This window comes from Oryctolagus cuniculus, chromosome 19, assembly GCF_964237555.1.
Source record: "Oryctolagus cuniculus chromosome 19, mOryCun1.1, whole genome shotgun sequence".
Taxonomy (NCBI): domain Eukaryota; kingdom Metazoa; phylum Chordata; class Mammalia; order Lagomorpha; family Leporidae; genus Oryctolagus; species Oryctolagus cuniculus.
Window position 1 is genome coordinate 65852316 of NC_091450.1, and position 21990 is coordinate 65874305.

Here is a 21990-nt window from a genome sequence, read left to right on the forward strand (position 1 = left end):
TTCAAATAAATAAAAATACATATTTTTCAAAAAAGAAAAACATTTCCACTCTTCAATATATCATTAAGGGGGAAAAAGTCACAGAATGGGAGCAAATATTCACACTACCCATATATGACAAAAGGCTGCTAAAGACATAAAGAATGCCTACAACTCAGCAAGACAAACAACCCATCTAAAAATGAGCAAAAGATTGCAGTGCACATTCCCAAAAAGAAGACATGCAAACAAACTCCAAAGAAAGATGACTAAAGTTAAAAAGAGTGACAATACCAAGTAGTGGTGAGGACAGGGAGCCATCGGGATCTCTCACAGGTTGTTGGTGGGGGTGTGAAACAGTATAACCAAGCTTCAAAAACTGCAGGGAAGTTTTTGTAAAAGTAAACACACACTTACGGGAAGTCCCAGCAATGCCCCTCTTAGATGAAGATCCAAGAAAAATATAGTCTATTAATAGAAGCTTTACTTATGATTGCCCAGAACTAGAAATAATCCAACTGTCTGTCAACAGATAAGTGAATAAACAAATTGTGGGCTATCTCTTCAACCCTGACGCTGCTCTGTGATAAGAGGGCAGGAATTACTGATGCGTGCTGCAACCGGAGTAAGCATTAAAGGTATAGCAGACGAGAAAAGTCAGACACAAGGGCACATAACATATGAGTCCGTCGGTATGAAACCCTAGAAAATGCAAATGCCATCATGATAGCAGGGCTGGGAGAGGGGTGACAAAAATGTCCTGTTGCCCTGATTCTAGGTGTCAACTTCTCATTCATCCAGGTATGCATTTACATTATACTTCAACAAAGCACTATCTTGAAACATGCTGTTAGGCAGGTGTCATCTGAGAAAATTGAAAGTCCTGACTGCTCCTCTCCCCCTCAGGAAATGGACAGGGCGAGCTAGGGTCATTCTCAGACTGAAAAGCTACCTGTTGTTACGACAACATGGAAATCCTGGCTTTTATTAGTTTCTTCCCCAATCCTAATTCCAATAGCACAGTTAGCCAAAAAACAAAACAAAACAAAACAAAACAAAACAAAAAACAAACAAACAAACAAAAACCTTAAAAGGGCAACTATAACATACCATCACATACAAAGAAAATACAGTAGGGAGCTTTGATGAATGAGAGAAGTATTTACTCCACTCCCGGAGTGAAGCTGTGTCTTTCCAACAGTGCACCCGGGAAGGACTTGTTGAAACTCCTGCTTCTCAATCGGACAGCAGTGACAAAGGCCAGCACCTGCACTGTGGCAAGTTCTGGGGATTTTCCTATTCTTGTACTGATGATTCTGCTGTGCAGGATTGCATCATTCATTCATGCTGTTTGGTAACACGCCGCTGAGAGATGAAACAAGTGGAGTCGCCCAGAAATAACTTAAGGAAAGCAAAGCCGTGAAACCCCAGGAAGGAACTCAGCTACCCCTAATTAGGGAAACCTAAACGTAGCATTAGGCAGGCCCTGGCGGAGGAAGAGGCTAGGGCCAGTGCATCGGGAAGCTGGGTTAGCGGAAAGACGGGGCGCAAGCCGGGGACTCACGGGCGCTGCTGCTCCTGGCTGGGCCCGGGCCGCCGCCTCCGGGGCTCCGGCGACCGTCACCTTCCGGCTGCAAGGGGACCCGGGGCTGGCTCGGCCGTTCCGGCGCGGAGCTCCGAGCGCCGTGGGCCGTGCAGGCGCGCAGAGCCTTGGACAAACACTCGCACGAGATCTGCTGATAAGTGGGTGGCTCCCGAGCCGTGCTGCATGTGCGTTTCCAAACTGGAGACACCAGATCTTCGCTCCGCGTAGCCGGGTTGGGAGGAAGCCTCGGCCACGCCCCCGGGGGAGGGGCTCCCCGAGCCCGCCCCCCGCCCGCCCCGGGGGCTCCGCGCCCGCGGACCCAGCAGGGCGCTCTGTGAGGTGCCGGGTCCCCGCCGGGGCGGGCGCGCCTCCACGCACCTGCGCCGGAGCAAGGCGGGGTAGAAGGAACTGCCGGGGCGGCCCCGACTGCTACTGGCGTTTGGGCCAGGGCTGCGTGAGAGACGCCAGGGACCTCTGCCCTGATTCTGCAACGAAGGAAGCCCCTCGGGGAAACTTTACTGGAATGCGCGCTTGCAGAAATGGGGTTCCCAGGGGACTTCAGACTGCTGATGCTCGCAACTACAGTGCAGCGAACGCTGAGCGACAACACGAGGCTTTGCACTTTTTAAAATGTTTTAATTTTCTTTTAGGTGTCGCTTCACCAGCTTTCAACACTTGAGGGGTGTCGCTTCCAAACACTTGCCTTGGGGAACCGATGGCTGGAGTTGTGCATAGTCCATCCTGAAAGTCAGCCTGAAACCTCCAATGCGGACACTCCGTGCTCCAAGCTTGCTCGATGCAGCTTCTGGCGCTGGACACGTGGGCACAGCCTCCCTGGCCTTAACTTTGGAACCCTTCAAAAAACACGATTCTGACCAAATAACGTGTCTGATGTTCGGTGATGGGACGTGCCTTTGAAGTCCAACATTCCTAGATTTCACTTGTAGGAAAATGGTTATGGATTTGGGGCACACCCCGTTTAATTTTCCCGGGTCTGACAGAGATGGTTGTGATGAAGAATGGAGAGAAAAGGGGCCAGTATTCTGGCCCTAGCGGGCTGTGGTTAAACGAATGCCTGTCGCTCAGGCTTCCCCTAGGTTTGAGACTGGGTGGCTCTGCTTCCCACCCAGTTTCCTGCGAATGCACCTGGGAAAGCTGCAAAAGATGGCCCAGGGACTTGGGCCTCTGCCACCCACTCTGCCGAGTGAGAGACTTGGGTGTGGATGGAGTTCCAGGCTCCTGACTTTGGCCTGGCCCAGCCATGGCGTTGCAGCCATTCGGGGGAGTGAACCAACAGATGGAAGATATCCTGTCTCTCTCTTCCCCTCTCACTCCCTGTCTCTCCCTCTCTCTAACTTAGCCTCGCAAATAAATAAATAAATATTTTTTAAAAATGCAGGAGATGAATTCTGATGTTTTGAATTAATTAGATAAAATATTATACAGTTAATGGGAGTAAAATAAGGGATCTGAAATAACAAATCTAGTCGAAACCCTGTAAATATTTTGTAACAATTTTTAAATAAGTGTCATAAACAAGATATGAAACGTTACATATTTGGATCCAAGTGAATGCGATGAATGAGAATTTATTTCAAATGAAAAAGAAACACAAGTACAAAAATGTGAATGACCAAAAGAATTAATTTACTATTTTTTTAAAGATTTATTTATGTATTTGAAAGGCAAGCTACAGAGAGGCAGAGGTGGTGGTGGAGGGGTGTCTTCCATCTGTTATTTCACTCCCCAAATGGCTGCAACACAACAGCTAGAGCTGGGCTGATCCAAAACCAGGAGCCATGAGCTTTCTTTCTTTCTTTCTTTCTTTTTTTTTTTTTTTTTTTTTTTTGCGACAGGCAGAGTTAGATAGTGAGAGAGAGAGAGAGAGAGAAAGGTCTTCCTTCCGTTGGTTCACCCCCCAAATGGCTGCTAAGGCCAGCGCGCTGTGCCGATCCAAAGCCAGGAGCCAGGTGCTTCTCCTGGTCTCCCATGCAGGTGCAGGGCCCAAGAACTTGGGCCATCCTCCACTGCCATTCCCGGGGCACAGCAGAGAGCTGGACTGGAAGAGGAGCAACCGGGACAGAACTGGTGCCCCAACCAGGACTAGAACCCATAGTGCCGATGCTGCAGGCGGAAGATCAGTCAAGTGAGCCGTGGCGCCGGCCAATGAGCTTTCTCTAGGTCTCCCATTAAGGTGCAGGGGCCCAAGGACTTGGGCCATTGTCTCCTGCTTTCCCAGGCCACATCAGAGAGCTGGATAGGAAGTGGAGCAGCCGGGACTTGAACCAGTGCTTATACAGGATGCTGACACTGCAGGAGGTGACATTACCTGCTATGACACAGCGCCGGCTCCATAAGAGTTAATTTATGTGATTATTCTCATTCCATAGATGTTTACTATTAAATAGACTTCAGACAAAATATTTATATTGGATAAAATCTGGTCAACCATTCATGGGCCTCATTTCGACTTCACACTCACACTTGTACTAATACTTGTGGGCATAAGATGGCAGTGTTGTAGACTCAACTAGAGCACATACCACATTGGGAAAAAAAATCCAGAAGCTACTAATGAGTGGTCACATCTACATGTAAAAATCTGGGCGTAATCTTGCCAGGTAAGGCCTAATGCATAAACAGATTAAAATATACCTCGTGTTGTTCTTTCTGGAACAATGTTACATAGCACACATAAACAAAATGTAATACAGTATAATAAAAATATTTTAAAAATATGTTGTAAAGGTTTAATCTCAATTGGTCACTAAAAAAAATAACAGGGGTAATACTACTGTTCCTGAGAGGCTTTCTATATAAGTTCATTAATATTTTTAATGATTTATTTACTTATTTGAAAGGCAGCAAGTCAGAGAGAGAAGGAGATAGTATGCTCTTTCACCTACCAGTTCTCTCCCAAACTGGCCACAACAGCCAGATGAGGACCAGGCTAAAGCCAGCAAACCAGAACTCCATCTGGATCTCCACGTGGTGGCAGGAGCCCAAGCACTTGGGCGGATGAGCCAGGTCTCGAACCACTGCTCTATGATATGGGATGCTAGCACTGCAGGCAGTAAATTAACCTGCTGCACCATAACACTAGCCCCTCATATATCTTTTAAAAAAATTGATATTCGGGCCGGCGCCGCGGCTCACTAGGCTAATCCTCCGCCTTGCGGCGCCGGCACACCGGGTTCTAGTCCCGGTTGGGGCGCCGGATTCTTTCCCGGTTGCCCCTCTTCCAGGCCAGCTCGCTGCTGTGGCCCGGGAGTGCAGTGGAGGATGACCCAAGTGCTTGGGCCCTGTACCCCATGGGAGACCAGGAGAAGCACCTGGCTCCTGCCTTCAGATAGGCGCAGTGTGCTGGCTGCAGCGCGCCGGCCGCGGCGGCCATTGGAGGGTGAACCAACGGCAAAGGAAGACCTTTCTCTCTGTCTCTCTCTCTCACTGTCCACTCTGCCTGTGAAAGAAAGAAAGAAAGAGAGAGAGAGAGAGAGAGAGAGAGAGAGAGAGAGAGAGGAAGGAAGGAAGGAAGAAAAAATTGATATTCAGTGCTAACAAAATCATCTACTGAAATATAAAATGAAAGTCATTCTATAAAACAATATAGTATTATTCACATTGAACATGCACATTTCCCATGACTTACCATTGCCACCTGGAAAAACACTATTGTACAAGTACCGGGAATCACATATATGAATGTTTGCAGTGTTGTTGTGAACATTCACGGTTGCTAGGACAAACCAAGCATCCTTTGGAAATTAAAAAAAGGAACATAATTTAGGGGCCAGTGTTGAGACACAGCTGGTTAAGCCACTGCCTGTGATGCCAGCATCCAGTATGAGCACAGATGAATCCTGGCTGCTGCATTTCTGGTCCAGCTCCCTGCTCATGTGCCTGGGAGAGCAGCGGAATACAGCCCAAGTCCTTGGGTCCCTGACATCTATGTGTGAGATCTGGATGGGAGTCTCAGGCTCCTAACTTTTGCCTGGATCAGCCCCGGCTATTCCAGACATTTGGGAAGTAAATTTGCTGATAGAAGATTTCTCTCTCTCTCTCTCTGCCTTTCAAAAAAAAAAAAATATATATATATATATATTTTTTTTAAAAAGAAATAAAGACCGGTGCCCCTCTTCCAGGCCAACTCTCTGCTGTGGCCAGGGAGTGCAGTGGAGGATGGCCCAAGTGCTTGGGCCCTGCACCCCATGGGAGACCAGGAGAAGTACCTGGCTCCTGCCATCGGATCAGCACGGTGTGCCGGCCGCAGCGCGCCGGCCGCGGTGGCCACTGGAGGGTGAACCAACGGCAAAAGGAAGACCTTTCTCTCTGTCTCTCTCTCTCACTGTCCACTCTGCCTGTCAAAAATAAAAAAAAAGAAAAAAAAAGAAATAAAGAGAATACAATTTAGTATCAGAAATTATAACACAATATAAAATTCAGGATGATAGTTACATCTGGAGTAGGAAAGGAAATGAGACTCCAAAAAGATTCCTGGAGTTTTTCAATGATATTAATAATGTTCCTTTGGGGCTGGTGCTCTGATATAGCAGTGCCAGCATTCCATATGGGAGCTGGTTCGAGTCCCAGCTGCTCCACTTCTAATCCAGCTCTCTGCCATGGCCTGGGAAAGCAGTAGAAGATGGCCCAGGCCGGCGCCGTGGCTCAATAGGCTAATCCTCCACCTTGCGGCGCCGGCACACCGGGTTCTAGTCCCAGTCGGGGTGCTGGATTCTGTCCCGGTTGCCCCTCTTCCAGGCCAGCTCTCTGCTATGGCCAGGGAGTGCAGTGGAGGATGGCCCAGGTGCTTGGGCCCTGCACCCCATGGGAGACCAGGAAAAGCACCTGGATCCTGGCTCCTGCCATCGGATCAGCGCGGTGCACCAGCTGCAGCGGCGGCCATTGGAGGGTGAACCAACGGCAAAGGAAGACCTTTCTCTCTCTGTCTCTCTCTCTCACTGTCCACTCTGCCTGTCAAAAATAAAAAAATAAAAAAAAAAAAAGATGGCCCAAGTCCTTGGGCCCCTGCATCCACATTGGAGACCCGGAAGAAGCTCCTGGCTTTGGATCAGCCCAGCTCTGGCCGTTGCAGCCATTTGGGGAGTGAACCAGCAGATGGACGATCTCTCTCTCTTTCTCTGCCTCTGCCTGTGTGTAACTCTGCCTTTCAAATAAATAAAAAATAAATATTAAAAAAGTTCCTCTAAATAGGGCAGTAGGCATATAGTTTTTTGTATCTGTGTATATGTATAAAATATTCTCTAATAGACATAATATTTAAATAAACACATTAAATACCAATATGTTAAAATACCATAAATGTTTTTAAATGATTATGAAGAAAAATATAATCTAATGTAAACATTGGTAGATAAAATAAGTCGCATCATGGAAATATGTGACTATACCAAGTTATATAACTCTGTGTGTGTGTGTGTGTGTGTGTGTGGTTTGATCCTCCATTTTTGAATAAAGAAAACTTTGTCTATTTCCAGGTTGGTACGTGATTGTATATTTTTGTCTATGTATCTATATAAAAGAATACACGCTCTTAGTTTTTTTTTTTTTCAAAGATTTATTTTATTTATTTGAAAGAGTTACAGAGAGAGGTAGAGCCAGAGAGAGAGAGGGAGAGAGAGAGAGAGGTCTTCCATCCATTGGTTCACTCCCAAGATGACTGCAATGGCCAGAGCTGAGCTGAGCTGATCTGAAGCCAGGAGCCAGGAGCTTCTTCCTGGTCTCTCACACAAGTGCAGGGGCCCAAGGACTTAAACCATCTTCTACTGCTTTCCCAGGGCATAGCAGAGAGCTGGATCGGGAAGTGCCTCAACCCACTACGCCATAGCACTGGCCCCAATATACATTCTTTGTTTTTTAAAGCAGTATTTTTTTCTTCTCTTTTCTTTTCTTTTCTTTTTTCTTTTTTCTTGACAGATAAAGTTAGACAGTCAGAGACAGAGACAGAGAGAAAGGTCTTCCTTCCGTTGGTTCACCCCCAAATGGCCGCTACAACCAACGCTCTGTGGCCGGCATGCTGCGCCAATCCGAGCCAGGAGCCAGGTGTTTCCTCCTGGTCACCCATGTGGATGCAGGGCCCAAGTACTTGGGCCATCTTCCACTGCCTTCCCAGGCCACAGCAGAGAGCTGGCCTGGAAGAGGAGCAGCCGGGACAGAACCGGCTCCCCAACCAGGACCAGAACCCGGGGTGCCGGCGCCGCAGGTGGAGTAGTTTTGGGGAGTAAAAGCGATGCCAAATTTACCTTCTTACATTATTTTGTTTCATATTAGTTGAAATTAGTTAAAAAAACATAAATTAGCTTTGTCATTATTTACGAATCAATTAAAAATCAATGCCTTGGAACCAAAGTTGTGGTGCAGAGGCCAGTGCTGGCATCCCAGACCTGGCTGCTCAGTTTCTGACCCAACTTCCTGCTCATGCACTGGGGAAAGCAGTGGAATACTGCCCAAGTACTTGGGTCCCTGCTACCCGCATGGTAGGATGAAGTTCCAGGCTCCTGGCTCCAGCCTGGGCCAGCCCCAGTCCCAATTTGGGCAGTGAACCAGGGAATGGGAAATTCTGTCTCTTTCCTTCCCCATCTCTGTCACTGTGTCCTATCAAAAAAAAAATTTTTAATGAATGCCTCAAGGTTGGTTGTTGTGATGAAGTGGGTAAAGTTGCTGCCTGCAACACTGACATCCCATATGGCCACCAGTTCAAGTCCCGGCTGCTCCACTTCCAATCCAGCTCCCTGCTAATAAGCCTGGGAAAGCAGCAGAGGATAGTCCAAGTGCTTGGGCTCCTGCACCCATGTGGAGATCCGGAGGAAGCTGATTCCTGATTCCTGGCTTTGGTTTGGCCCTGCCTGGGTCATTGCAGCCATCTGGGAAGTGAGCCGGTAGATGGAAGATTTCTCTCCTTCTCTCTTTCTCTTTTTCTCTCTGTGTAACTCTGACTTTCAAATTAATAAACAAATCGTTTTTAAAAAGATGAATGTCTTAGACTGCTAAGCCAAATGATTAGTTATCAAAAAAGTAATCTAGGGGCTAGCGTTGTGGTGCAACTGTTTAAGTCAACATCCCTATTGGAGCACCTGTTTGAGTCCTAGCTGTTCTGCCTCCGATTTAGCTCCCTGTTAATGTGCCTGGAAAAGCAGAAGATAATCCAAGTACTTGGGTCTCTGGCAACCACCTGGGAGACCTAGATGGAGTCCCTGGCTCCTGGCTTCAGCCTGGCCAGCCCTGGATGTTGTGGCCATTTGAGGAGTGAACCAGCAAATGGAATATCTCTTTCTCTGTCTCTCCTCGCTCCCTGTCAGTCTGCCTGTCAAATACATAAATAAATCTTTTAAAAACTAATCTAAGGATGTTTATTGGTCTTGACCAATTGTTAAATTGTGTTCCAACTTCCCTTCAATGTAGGTGACCAAGGATTCCTGCTATGGCCACTGAGATTCCGGCAGAGCCCTGCTGGGATGTCTGCTGGAAAGCAGAGGTGTTCCCAATAGGAGGAGACAAATGCTGCAGGCATCTTCCCTCCTCACTTCCTCCTGTATTAAATATGAATGGGGGCCTGCGCTGTGATTCAGCGGGTTGACGCCCTGGCCTGAAGCGCCGGCATCCCATATGGGTGCTGGTTTGAGGCCTGGCTGCTCCACTTCCGATCCGGCTCTCTGTTATGGCCTCGGAAAGCAGTAGAAGATGGCCCAAGTCTTTGGGCCCCTGCACTGTGTGGGAGATCCAGAAGTGGCTCCTGGCTCCTGGCTTTGGATCGGCTCAGCTCCCGCTGTGTGGCTAGTTGGGGAGTGAGCCAACAGATGGAAGACCTCTCTCTCTCTCTCTCTCTCTCTCTCTCTGTGTGTAACTCTGACTTTCAAATAAGTAAATATTTAAAAAGAATCTACTGACAGCTCCAAGTACAGGTAAGAATATGAAGCAACTGTAACTCTTAATATATTACTGCTATGAATACAAAATGGCACAAGAAGTCTGGAAAAGAGACTATTTCTTTAAGAAAAAAAGGAATCAATTAATTAATTAATTAATTTGAAAGACAAGACAAAGTGACAGAGAGGGAGAGAGAAAGAGAAATATCTTCCATTCACTGGTTCACTCCCTAAATGGCTACAATGGCCAAGGCTGCGACAGGCCAAAGCTAGGAGCCAGGAACTCCATCCAGGTCTTCCACAGGGTAGCGGGGCCCTAGTACGTGGGCCATCTTCTGCTGCTTTCCCAGGTGTATTATCAGGGAGTTGGATAGGAAACTCATATGGGATGCTGGTGTCCCAAGCGGCAGCATAACCTGCTGAGGCACAACACTAGCCCCTAGACCATTTCTTGCAAATTTAAATATACACTTACCCTATGACCCAGCAACCCCATTCCATGGTATGTGCAGGGAAATGAAGACTTTTGTTCACACAACAATTTGTAGACAAATAAACAGCAACTCTGTTGCAGATGACATAATTCCCTTTACAAACCATTGTTTGTTCTTCAAAGGACAAAAGTATAGTAACAGAGAACAGGGAAGTAAGAGGAGGGTAAGACCACAAAGGGATATCAGGAGGAGGTTTTACGGATGATGGGAACATTATTTTTTAAATGTTTATGTATTTATTTGAAAGGCAGAGATAGGCACACATAGAAAAGAGAAAATGTTCCCTCCCACCTTCTGGTTCACCCCCTAATGCCCACAGCCACCTGGGATGGGGCAGGTAAAGCCAGGAACTAGAAACTGAATCCAGGCCTCCCATATGCATGGCAGTTGCTTAAGCCATCACTGCTGGCTTCCAGAGTTTGCATTAGCAGGAAGCTGGGGTCAGGAGCTGAAAAGAGATATCAAACCCAGGTACTCTGATGTGGGACGCAGGCATCCTACCTAGCAACTTAACTGCCAGCCTGAAATGTCCGCACTCCAGAGAATTCTTTTGATTCTGAAGGCAGTTATATAAATCTATATATGTAAGGAAATGCAAATAACTGCACAAGAAAAAAATTTCACTATATTTTTCAATAAAAATAAAGTTTAAAAAATAAACCAAGAAATGGGAAGCAAATATAAGAGATTTAAAGGACCAGTCCAAGAAAACCAATAACAAAATATAATAATGGGAATTCCAGAACAGAGGAGACAGAAGAGGAGCAAGCATTTGTTCTAGAAGCTAAGGAGCAGCTGGGATGCCCATAGCCCATGTCAGAGTTCATGGGTTTTAGTTTCCAGTCCAGCTCCCTGTTAATGCATACCCTAGGGACAGCAGGTACTTGGGTCTCTGCTACCTATTTAAAGACCTGGATGGGGTTCCGGGCTCCTGAATTTGCCTGGCCCAGTGCCAGCTATTACTGGGCATTTGAGTTGTAAACAGATTGCAAGATTGCTGACTGGGTCTCTGCCCTTCAGGAAAAAGTCAAAATAAATAAATTAATGTTTCAGGGGCAGGTGCTGTGGCTCACCTAGGTAAAGCCATCGTCTTTGACACCAGCATTCCATATGGGGGCCGGTTTGAGTTCCAGCTGCTCCACTTCTGATCCCGCTCCTTGATATTAGCCTAGGAAAAGTAGCAGAAGATGGTCCAGGTGATTGGTACCCTGACACCCACATGGGAGACCTGGATGAAGCTCCTTGCTCCTGGCTTTGGCCTGGCCCAGCCCTGGCTGTTACGGCCATCTGGGCAGTGAACCAGCGGATGGAAGACCTCTCTCTCTGTCTCTAACTCTCTCTCTGAACTTTTTCAAACAAATAAATAAAAAATCCTAAAATATCCTTTTAAAAATGCTTTAAGGGGCCGGCACTGTGGCATAGAAAGTTAAGCCTCTTCCTGCAGAACCAGCATCCCATATGGGCATCAGTTTGAGTCCTGGCTGCTCCACTTCCAATCCAGCTCCCTACTAATGTGCCTGGGAAAATAGTGGAAGATGGCCCAAGTGCTTGGGCCCCTGCACCCATGTGAGAGACCTAGATGAAGCTTCTGGCTCCTGGCTTCAGCCTGGCCCAGCCCAGGCCATTGCAACCATCTGGGGAATGAAGATCATTCTCTCTCACTCCTCTCTCTTTGTATTTCTGCCTTTCAAATAAATTTTTTTAAAGATTTATTTATTTATTTGGAAGTCAGAGTTACACAGAGAGAGGAGAGGCAGAGAGAGAGAGAGAAAGGTCTTCCATCCACTGGTTCACTCCCCAATTGGCTGCAATGGCCGGAGCTGCACCGATCTGAAGGCAGGAGCCAGCAGCTTCTTCTGGGTCTCCCACGTGGGTGCAGGGGCCCAAGGACTTGGGCCATCTTCTACTGCTTCCCTAGGCCATAGCAGAGAGCTGGATTGGAAGTGGAGCAGCCAGGTTTCGAACCGGCGCCCTTATGGGATGCCGGCACTTCAGGCCAGGGCATTAACCCACTGTGCCACAGCATTGGCCCCTCAAATAAATTTTTTAAAAAATGCTTTAGAAAGAAAATAATAATGGAAAGCACAAACAGGAGACTCACAGAAGAAAAAGTAGAAATAGCTAATAAATACATGAAAATAACCACATGGCATTAGCAAAAAAAATGCGCAGATTCAAACAAAATGACATGTTGATTATTACATTTTAAAAATTAAGGGGCCACTGCTGTGGAGTATGAGTAAAGTCACTGCCTGCGGTGCCGGTTTAAGTCCCAGCTGCTCCACTTCCCATCCAGCTCTCTGCTGTGGCCTGGGAAAGGGGTAAAAGATGGCCCAAGTGCTTGGGCCCCTGTACCTGTGTGGGAGACCTGGCTCCTGGCTCCAGATCAGTGCAGCTCCGGCTGTTGCAGCCATCTGGGGAGTGAACCAGCGGATGGAAGACCTTTCTCTTTCTCTTTCTCTCTCTCTCTCTCTCTCTCTCTCTCTCTCTCTCTCTGCCTCTGCATAACTCTGCCTTTCAAATAAATAACTAAATCTTTTTAAAAAAGAAAGAGATATATTAATTGGGTCTGGCATTGTGGCATAGTGGGTAAAAGTGCTGCTTGCGATACCTGCATTCCATTTGGGTGCCAGTTCAAGTCCTGGCTGCTCCACTTCTGAAAGTTAAAATACATATCATGAAGAAAAAGATATTTGTAGAATTAATTTCCTTAAATAACTTTTTTAAAGGATTTATTTATTTTATTTGAAAGACAGAGAGACAGAGAGACAGAGAGACAGAGAGAGAGAGAGACAGAGATAGCTTCCATCCACTGGTTCACTGACCAGATGGCCATAATGGCTGGGACTGGGCCAAGGCTGAAGCCAGGAGCCAGAACTCCATCTGGATCTCCCAAATGGATGGCAGGGGCACAAGCACTTGGGCCATCTTCTGTTGCTTTCCCAGGTGCATTAGCAGGAAGATGGATTGGGAGCAGAGCAGCCAGGACTCAAAAATGGCTGCTCACATCAGATGCTGGTGTTGCAGGCTGCAGCTTCACCACTGCACAACTCTGGTCCCAAACTAATTTGCCTAATGTAAAAAGAGGTACTAGAAAAGTAGTGGGGGGGGGGGGAGGCCACAGAAAAATGAGTGAGGGACACAGTATTCAGAGGAAAAAAAATGTCTTTGAAGCGTAGAAAAAGATGAAATTCACTAATAAGAAATGCAAAGTGGGCCGGTGCCATGGCTCACTTGGTTAATCCTCTGCCTGCGGCGCCGGCATCCCATATGGGTGCCGGTTCTAGTCCCGGTTGCTCCTCTTCCAGTCCAGTTCTCTGCTGTGGCCCAGGAGGGCAGTGGAGGATGGCCCAAGTCCTTGGGCCCCTGCACCCACGTAGGAGACCAGAAAGAAGCACCTGGCTCCTGGCTTTGGATCAGCGCAGCGTCGACTGTAGCGGCCATATGGGGAGTGAACCAACGGAAGGAAGACCTTTCTCTCTGTCTCTTTGTCTCACTGCCTATAACTCTACCTGTCAAATAAAAAAAAGAAATGCAAAGTAGTGCTATACTATTGGGGCCAGCGCTGTGGCGCAGTGGGTTAAAGCCCTGGCCTGAAGCGCTGGCATCCATATGGACACCAATTCTGGTCCCAGCTGCTCCTCTTCCAATCCAGCTCTCTGCTATGGCCTGGGATAGCAGTAGAAGATGCCTAAGTTCTTGGGCCCTTGTACCCATGTGGGAGACCTGGGAGAAGCTCCTGGCTCTTGGCTCCTGGCTTCTGATCGGCACAGCTCCGGCTGTTGTGGCCCAGAGATATTTATCTTAAAGAATTGGCTCTTGTAATTGTAGGAGCTTGGTAAGTCCAAAATCTGCAGGGTGCCAGCAGGCTGAAGGTCCAGGGGGGAGTTGCTATTCAAGCAGTTGGCAGTGTGTGTTCTTGCTAGCTCGGTCCTTGTTCCACTATGGGATTCAGATGATTAGATGAAGCTCACTACACCATGGAGGGTAATTTACTTTACTCCAAGTCCACTGACTTAAATATTAATCTGACCTCCTCTAAAAACAAAACAAAACCTTTACAGAAACACCCAGAATATTGGACCCAATTACCTGCACACTGTGGCCCAGTCAAGCTGACATAATAGCTATTCTCACAATTCTACCCCTTGTCTACGTGACATCTGTATACATCTCCTTAAACTTAATTTCCAAATAAAGTGATAGCAAGGTCATCCTTGTGCCTAATATGATACAGTTGTTTTTCATGCAACAAAAAATACACTAACCCTTCCCCCAGAGCATGACTTATTTTCATACCTCATAACTTAAACACTGTGATACAATTATTTTAAGGTTTATTTTCTTTGAAAGGCAGAGTCACAGAGAGAGAGAGAGGGAGGGGGGTAAAGACACAGAGAGAGAGAGATCTTCCAACCACCAGTTCACTCCCCAGATGGCCACAATGGCCAGAGCTGGGTTGATCTGAAACCAGGAGCCAGGAGCTTCTTCCCGGCTTCCCACGTATGTGCAGGGGCCCAAGCATTTGGACAATTCTATGATGCTTTCCCAAGCACATTAGCAGGGAACTGGATCAGAAGTGGAGCAGCCGGGACTTGAACTGGCACCCATATGGTATACGGACATCACAGGCAGCAGCTCTACCCACTGCACCACAGCACTGGCCTTAATGCAATATTAACAATACTTAAATATTATGACATAAGGTCAAAACATCTGTGATGAGAGGGAAGAAAACAAAAACATTTAATATGTACACAAACATTTTCATAACAAACGCAGTGCTCATTTCTGTTAACTGGTCATGTGGCGGTCAATGTATTTATCTTTGTCCGCTACTCAGTTTGTGGTTCTTCACCTGATGGGATAACCCAAGCCTTCATTTCTGAAGGCTGTGGGCCATCAGTAGCAGCACCTAAGTTGTAGTTTTCCAGTGACTTCAATCACAAGTATAAAGGATGCCCGAAGGGACCCCCTGTATTCCAGAGAATTCTTTACTGCTACTGTTGAGTAGCAATTTGCCATGGTTGGTGAGGATCCACCACTCCAGCCTGGACAGTAGCTTCTTTGCCTGTTGCTTCAGAAGCAAGGAGCTCAGAGTAGCTGGGTGGAAGAATTAATGCCAGGTCAGAGGAATCAGTGTTCTGTTTCCTCATAGTCCTCCTTTTGGAACTAAGATCTCCAGGCCGGCAGAGCTTAAGGTCTTTGCTAGTGGGTCACCAAGGGTGAGTAGCACCCTAACAGTGAGTAGCACCACTCCCATCTCTACCCTTTGGTTGTAGAACCCATGTATCCTGGCTATGGAAGAAAAAGTAGCATGTGCTGGACACTCATTCACACATAAACAACCTCCCGGAGAACTTTTGCCTAGACCTGCAAGGGACCGCGCCATAGCTCGAGTCTTCACAAGGTCATTCCATCTTTCTATCAAGACAACTGCTTCAGGACAATGGGGAACATGGTAAGACCATGTGAGAGAACTCCATGTGCATGAGTCCACTGCCCATTTCCTTTGCTATGAAGTGAGTTCCTTGATCAGAATCCAGGTGAGTGGAGTGTTGTGACAGCAGGTAAGACATTCTGTAAGTTCACCGATGGTAGTTTTGGCAGAAGCATTGCATGGTGGAAAGGTGAATGCATATCTAGTTTAGAAGCCTCTATTCCAGGAAGAACAAAATGCTACCCCTCCCACAATGGAAGCCATCCAATATAATCAAACTGCTGAAAAGTAGCTGGACAACGATGCCACTTGAGGTACGCGGGGGTAACCATAGCCAGGGCAACCTCAGTGTGTGGAAGTCCATGTTGCTGAGCCCATGCATAACCTCCCTTCCTACCACCATGTGCCACTTTGTTCATGAGCCCAAGGGGCAATTACAGGGGTGGCTGGGGATTATTAAAATCCTCTGCTAACGTCACCCATTAGTGTGCATTGATATGGGACACCAATATTTTCATATTTTCCATCCATTCAGAAAAATCTATCCACATACCTTTCTCAGACTTCTTGTTACGAATTCTTCAACCATTTTCTTCCCAAGTCCCTGACTACCCAAACCATTGTCCACAGCCCACGATTTGGTATACAATGGCTTGCCTTGCTACTATTTCTAAGTAGAATGAACCAGGTGCACCATTCAGGGTTATTTCCAAACTGGGAGCATTTTCTTTCACCTGCTGTCCTTTAGGGATAACCCAGATAAGGGGTACCGTGCTCCAGCACTCCACTTTCAGGTGTGCCTGCCTATCACACAGAACCATCAGTGAAGCTGGCCCGAGCCTTCTCTTCCACCATCAACTGCTCATAGGAAACTCCCCATGAACAGGTTGGAGAAAGCGGTGCAGCAGGAGTGGCGACCAAGGCATTTGGATCACTTCATGCCACTTACTTGTGCCTCCAGGGCCTGCTGGGATTTTAGTCGTTGTCCCAGCACCAAAGAGAAGGTATAGGAATGGATCCTGGTGGTGTCTTGCCAGGCAACTGCCTCGGTGGAGACCACAATTCCCTCAGCCAATGCTGGGTAAATCTCAGACAGGCTGGGTACAGTTCCAGTCCTGGCTATGTTACTTCCAATCCAGCTCCTTGATAATGTGCCCTGAAAAGCACTGGAAGATGGCCCCAGTTCTTGGGCCCCTGCCACCCAGGGGGAGACAGAGATGGAGTTCTGGGATCTTGGATTTGGCCTGGCCCTGCCTTTGCTGTTTTGGCCACCTGGGCTGGGGTGGGGGGCAAACCAGCAGATGAAAGATCTCTCTGTGTCTATCTCTGCCTTTCAAATAAATAAATAAATCTTTAAAAAAAAAAAAGAATTTGCCCTCTGCTTCCTTACAGTCTTCCCCATATCACCATCCCAAATTTCAAGATCCCATCCCAGGGCCCGCATTTTGACATAACAGGTTAAGCCGCTGTCTGCAATGCCAGCATTCCATATGGGCGCTGGTTGAGTCCTGACTGCTCTGCTTCTGATCCAGCTCCCTGCTAATGTACCTGGGAAAACTGTAGAAGATGGCCCAAGTTCTTGGGCCCCTCTACCCACATGGGAGACCCAGATGAAGCTCCTGCCTCCTGGCTTTGGCCTGGCCCAACCTCAACTGTTGCAGCCATTTGGGGAATGAAACAGCTGATGGAAGCGCTCTCTCTCTCTCGTTCTCTCTCTCTCTCTCTAACTCTACCCTTCAAATAAATAAAATTCATCTTTTTAAAAAATATTTATTTTATTTATGTGAAAGGCAGAGTTACAGAGGCAGAGCGGAGGCAGAGAGAGAGAGAGAGGGAGAGCAGTCTTCCACCCACTGGTTCATTCCCCAAATAACCACAATGGCCAGAGCTGTGCCAATCCAAAGCCAGGAGCCAGGAGCTTCTTCTGGATCTCCCATGCGGGTGCAGAGGCCAAAGGACTTGGGCCATCTTCTACTGTTTTCCCAGACCATAGCAGAAAACTGGATGGGAAGTGGAGCAGCTGAGACTCGAACTGGTGCCCATATGGAATGCTAGCACTGCAAGCGGTGGCTTGACCTGCTACGCCATAGCGCCAGCCCCAATAAAATAGATCTTAAAAAAAAAAAAAGACTCCACCCCCTTTCAGGTCAATGCCTTGACTTTCACATTAGACAGCCTCTAAAGTGAGACTTAAATTATGTTGTAATTCAGCAACTTGCAGGATCAGATGCTGGGTTTTGTTTTCAACAACCTCAGCTCTGTAGCTGCAGGACATAAGGGTCTCTTTCTGGGCAGAAAGATCATTTGTACATCACTTGAAGGAATCTGAATCCCTGAACTCCTCCTTTGCTTTGCTTACTTTGTTCATTGGTTTTAGAACCAATCAGCAAACAGCATTATATTTGTTAGTTTGAAAAAAAGAAAATGTTCAGGGGCAGGCTTTTGGCGCAGCAGTGAAGACGCTGTTTGAGATGCCTGCATTCCTTACTGGAGTGCCTGGGTTCAAGTCCTACGTCAGCTCCTGATTCCAGTTTCTCACTGATACACATCCTGGGAGGCACAGATGATGGCTCAAGTGCTCGGTTTCTGTCACTCACATGGGAGACTAGGATCAAATTCCAGTCTCATGGCTTTCTCCTGGCCCAGCCTGGACTGATGTAAGCATTTGGAGGGTAAACCAGAGGATGAAAGATCTCTCTCTCTCTCTCTGCCTTTCAAATGAAAAACAATTTTAAAAAGAAAAAAAAAAACACTTCAAAAGTATCTTATGGGGCTGGCGCTGTGGCGCAGCGGGTTAAAGGCTTGACCTGAAGCACCGGCATCCCATATGGGTGCTGATTCCAGTCCCGGCTGCTCCTCTTCTGATCCAGCTCTCTGCTATGACCTGGGAAAGCAGCAGAAGATGGCCCAAGCTCCTGGATCCAGGCTTCAGATTGGCTCAGCTCCGGCCATTGTGCCCATTTGTGGAGTAAACCAGTGGATGGAAGACCTCTCTCTCCCTGCCTCTGCCTTTCTGTAAAAATAAATAATCTTAAAAAAAGAGATATGTGCATCCTATATCACAGTGCCTGAGTTTGAGTCCCAGCTCCACTTCCAATTCTAAGTTCATGCTGATGAACATCCTGGAAGTGAGCAGGTGATGGCTCAAGTGGTCAGGTCCCTGCCACCCACGTGGGTGACCTGGATTGAGTTCCTAGCTCCTAGCTTTGCTCAGATTTACTGGGGGAGTGAACCAGCAGATGGGAGATCTCTGTCTCTCAAATAAATTCGGGTTTTAAAAAGAGAGATGCCAATTACTCTGATCTGATCATTTACACACTGTATACATGTATTGAAATGTCACATTGTGTCCCATTAATACATGCAATCATTATGTGTTAATTTAAAAAAATATATATATATATAAAAGATTATGTTCCTCTAGAACCAGTCCCAATACCAAAAACTATATAAGAGTTTTTCGGAGAAACAACCAACAGGATGCAGATGTGTGTGTATGCATGTGTGTGTGTGTGTGTGTGTGTGTGTGTCTATATACATCTAGAAGGAAAAAAGGTTTGGCGATTCCCAAATCTGCAAGGTAGGCTAGCAGGCTGAATACACAAGAAAGATTTGCAGATTGAATCCAGAGTCTGCTGGAGAAGAGTAGCCTTTGTTCCAACTAATTGGAAGAAGTTCACCCCTTCGAGATGGTAATTAAAGCTGCTCCAAGTCCACTGGTTTCAATGTAAATCTCATCCAAAAAACACATGGAGTGTTTGACTGAGACTCAGCCAAGCTGATACATAAAATTAACTGTTGGGGCTGGTGAGGTGCAGTGGGTTAAGCCGCCTTGTGCAGTGCTGACAAACTGATATGTGTGTCAGTTTGAGTCCTGGCTGCTCCATATCCAATCCAGCTCCCTGTTAATGTGCCTGGGAAAGCAGTGGAAGATGGCCCAAGTGCTTGGGTCCCTGCACCCACAAGAAACCTGGAAGAAGCTCCTGGCTCCAGGCTTTGGATGGGCCCAGCTCTGGCTGTTGCTGCCATTTGGGAAAGGAAGCAGCAGATGCAAGCTTGCTCTCTCTCTCTCTCTCTCTCTCTCTCTAATTTTGACTTAAAAAAATTAACTATCACCAATGATCAACTCTGGGTAGTGAGATTAGTGAGATTAGTAAACCTCAAGGAGCAAATGATCAACAACAGCAAAAATTACCCCAAATCAGTGGTTTGTACCTCAGTCTCCGCTCTGTGTCCAGGATGGGCTGGATGCTCCCACTCTAATAGCATAGCCTCCACTCTATTCTGGGGTAGCATAGGCTCAGGCGTGCTCTCAAGTGGATTTATTATAAACTACAAAAGATGCTCCTATCGCTCAGGAAACCCCAGTTTGAGGAGCTCACTGTCAAGAACTAGGAACAAAGATGAAATATATATTCTTATTATTCCACAGACTCTCATCACACAATAAATCTCAAATGAATCAGGGATTACAATAAAACAGGAAAATCTTTCAAAAATGCAAAAGAAAAAATGGGAGAAATTTTTCTAAAAACCCTGAGTAAGGCCTGGGTGATTTTTCACATACATAGAAAAAATCAGACATACACAACACACATCACAAAAGCCAGAGGCCCACATATGACTATATGCAAAAAATCTAATGTTTAATTGGAAAAGACATAAATACAAAATGCAAATGATACTGGGACAAGTTAATTGTAACACAGATCTTAAAGGGCTAACATCCACAAAACATAAAGTGCTTCTACTGAAGCAACACCTTAACAGTAGGGATTCCATTTCAGAGCACCTGAGACTCCATCTTGAAAGAGCACCCCTCCCCCGACTGTGAGATTCTGGTCTGAAACTATGATCTAAAATTCAGACAATAACAGCACTCATACAATAGCAGTGCACTGCATCCCACTTGGTAGAACACAGAAACTCCTAGCGTGATTGCTCAAGCTTAAAACAGACTACACCTTGATTAATGTTAAACTTGTAATTTGTCTATTGTCAAGGTTGTAATTGATATTGGTTTCACAAAGGTCTTGGGTCAGCTTGACCCTAGCAACTATGTATTCCCCCTCCCCTCCTTGTGGTTTTTGCCTTTAGAAATCGTGTTGCTTTGAGCTTCAGGGTTGAGCGTTCTTTAGGCCATGAGCCCGCTCTCCACCGCCAGCAATGAAGGACCATCAAATTTTATGTGTGTGGTGCTCCTGTTTGCACTCAGGCACAACATTTTGGAGGGCCCAGTGAGATTCAGAGACCATCCCCGGGGAAGATCTCATTCCGATCCTTCCAGGTTGGTGCTATGGCCATAGGGGAGGTGCCCCCTGATGATGTGCCAGGGCCCCGCGTCCTGATTCACTGACCTGGGAAGCTGGGCTTGAACTGTTCACTGACCAATGGTCCTCTGGTAAGTCGACGCATTTTCTGGTGGCGCCTTCTGGATGTTTGGATGTCTGATGAGACACCAACACAAGTCCCCTTCCGATTGAGTGTGATGGCATTAGGAAGTGAGACTCTGGTCTGGTTAAAGAAAGGACTTTCCTGGATATAGTTTGCTTTCTGTCATTGTGCTATTTGTCATTACTGTTATCCTTGTCTCTGTCTCCTACTTGAAACATTAGGACTGGAGACTCTGGTTAAAGAAAGACTTAGTAGTCTTTCCTGGATAATTGGTTTCTGTTCCTGTTTCATGGTCACTTTCCATACGGTCTGAATCCATAATCCCAGAAGGTAAATTCTCTTCCCTGTCCTGCCTGTCCCTTTTATTCCCTTGTCTCCAGAGTCTCTCTTGTCCCTTCCGTTGAACATGGGCTCTGTTCAGTCTAAGGGGAAAGTTTTCAGTGTATGTTCAACAGTTTTGCTCTTTTGAATCTAAAAATCTCATTGCCTTAAAAGTTGCCTTGTAACTTGTTAAACTTGTTTTGTGACTTAGTTTTTTATGATCCAGATAAAAAATAGAAATGGGTAATCAGCTCTAAGGTAGATTTTACAATCTCTGGTGTATGTCATTGATTTCCAGTTAGAGTTTCATAAAAAAAGAATTCCATGTAAATGTAATTTTGGGCCGGCGCCGCGGCTCACTAGGCTAATCCTCCGCCTTGCGGCGCCGGCACACCAGGTTCTAGTCCCAGTCGCGGCGCCGGATTCTGTCCCGGTTGCCCTCTTCTAGGCCAGCTCTCTGCTGTGGCCAGGGAGTGCAGTGGAGGATGGCCCAGGTGCTTGGGCCCTGCACCCCATGGGAGACCAGGATAAGTACCTGGCTCCTGCCATCATATCAGCGCGGTGCGCCGGCCACAGCGCACCAGCCGCGGAGGCCATTGGAGGGTGAATCAACGGCAAAAGGAAGACCTTTCTCTCTGTCTCTCACTGTCCACTCTGCCTGTCAAAAAAAATAAATAAAGATAAAAATTTTTAAAAAATGTAATTTTGACCTTAATTCGGATAAAGGTATGATATAATATCTTTTTTCTTTAATTATCCATTTATTGTTTTTATCTTATTTAAAATATATATCTCCAATCTCATTTTTAAAAATGTATCTCAATATTCTTTATTTTTTTTAACTTTTATTTAGTAAATATAAATTTCCAAAGTACAGTTTATGGATTACAATGG

At 46.5% G+C, this 21990-nt stretch overlaps 1 protein-coding gene across 3 annotated transcripts in view; it reads right to left on the minus strand.

The window, feature by feature from the left end:
• Positions 1 to 21990, minus strand: part of PSPH (phosphoserine phosphatase) — a 67300-nt gene that overhangs the window by 26243 nt on the left and 19067 nt on the right. The window contains exon 1 of one of the 3 annotated variants that reach the window (XM_008249660.4): positions 1544 to 1916. The exons of 1 other annotated variant lie outside the window; for it this stretch is intronic. The gene's annotated coding sequence lies outside the window, so the exon portion shown is untranslated. Of the gene's footprint in view, positions 1 to 1089; positions 1917 to 21990 lie in introns of those variants that run through there. One more of the 3 variants, XM_051836346.2, reaches the window with a different exon arrangement.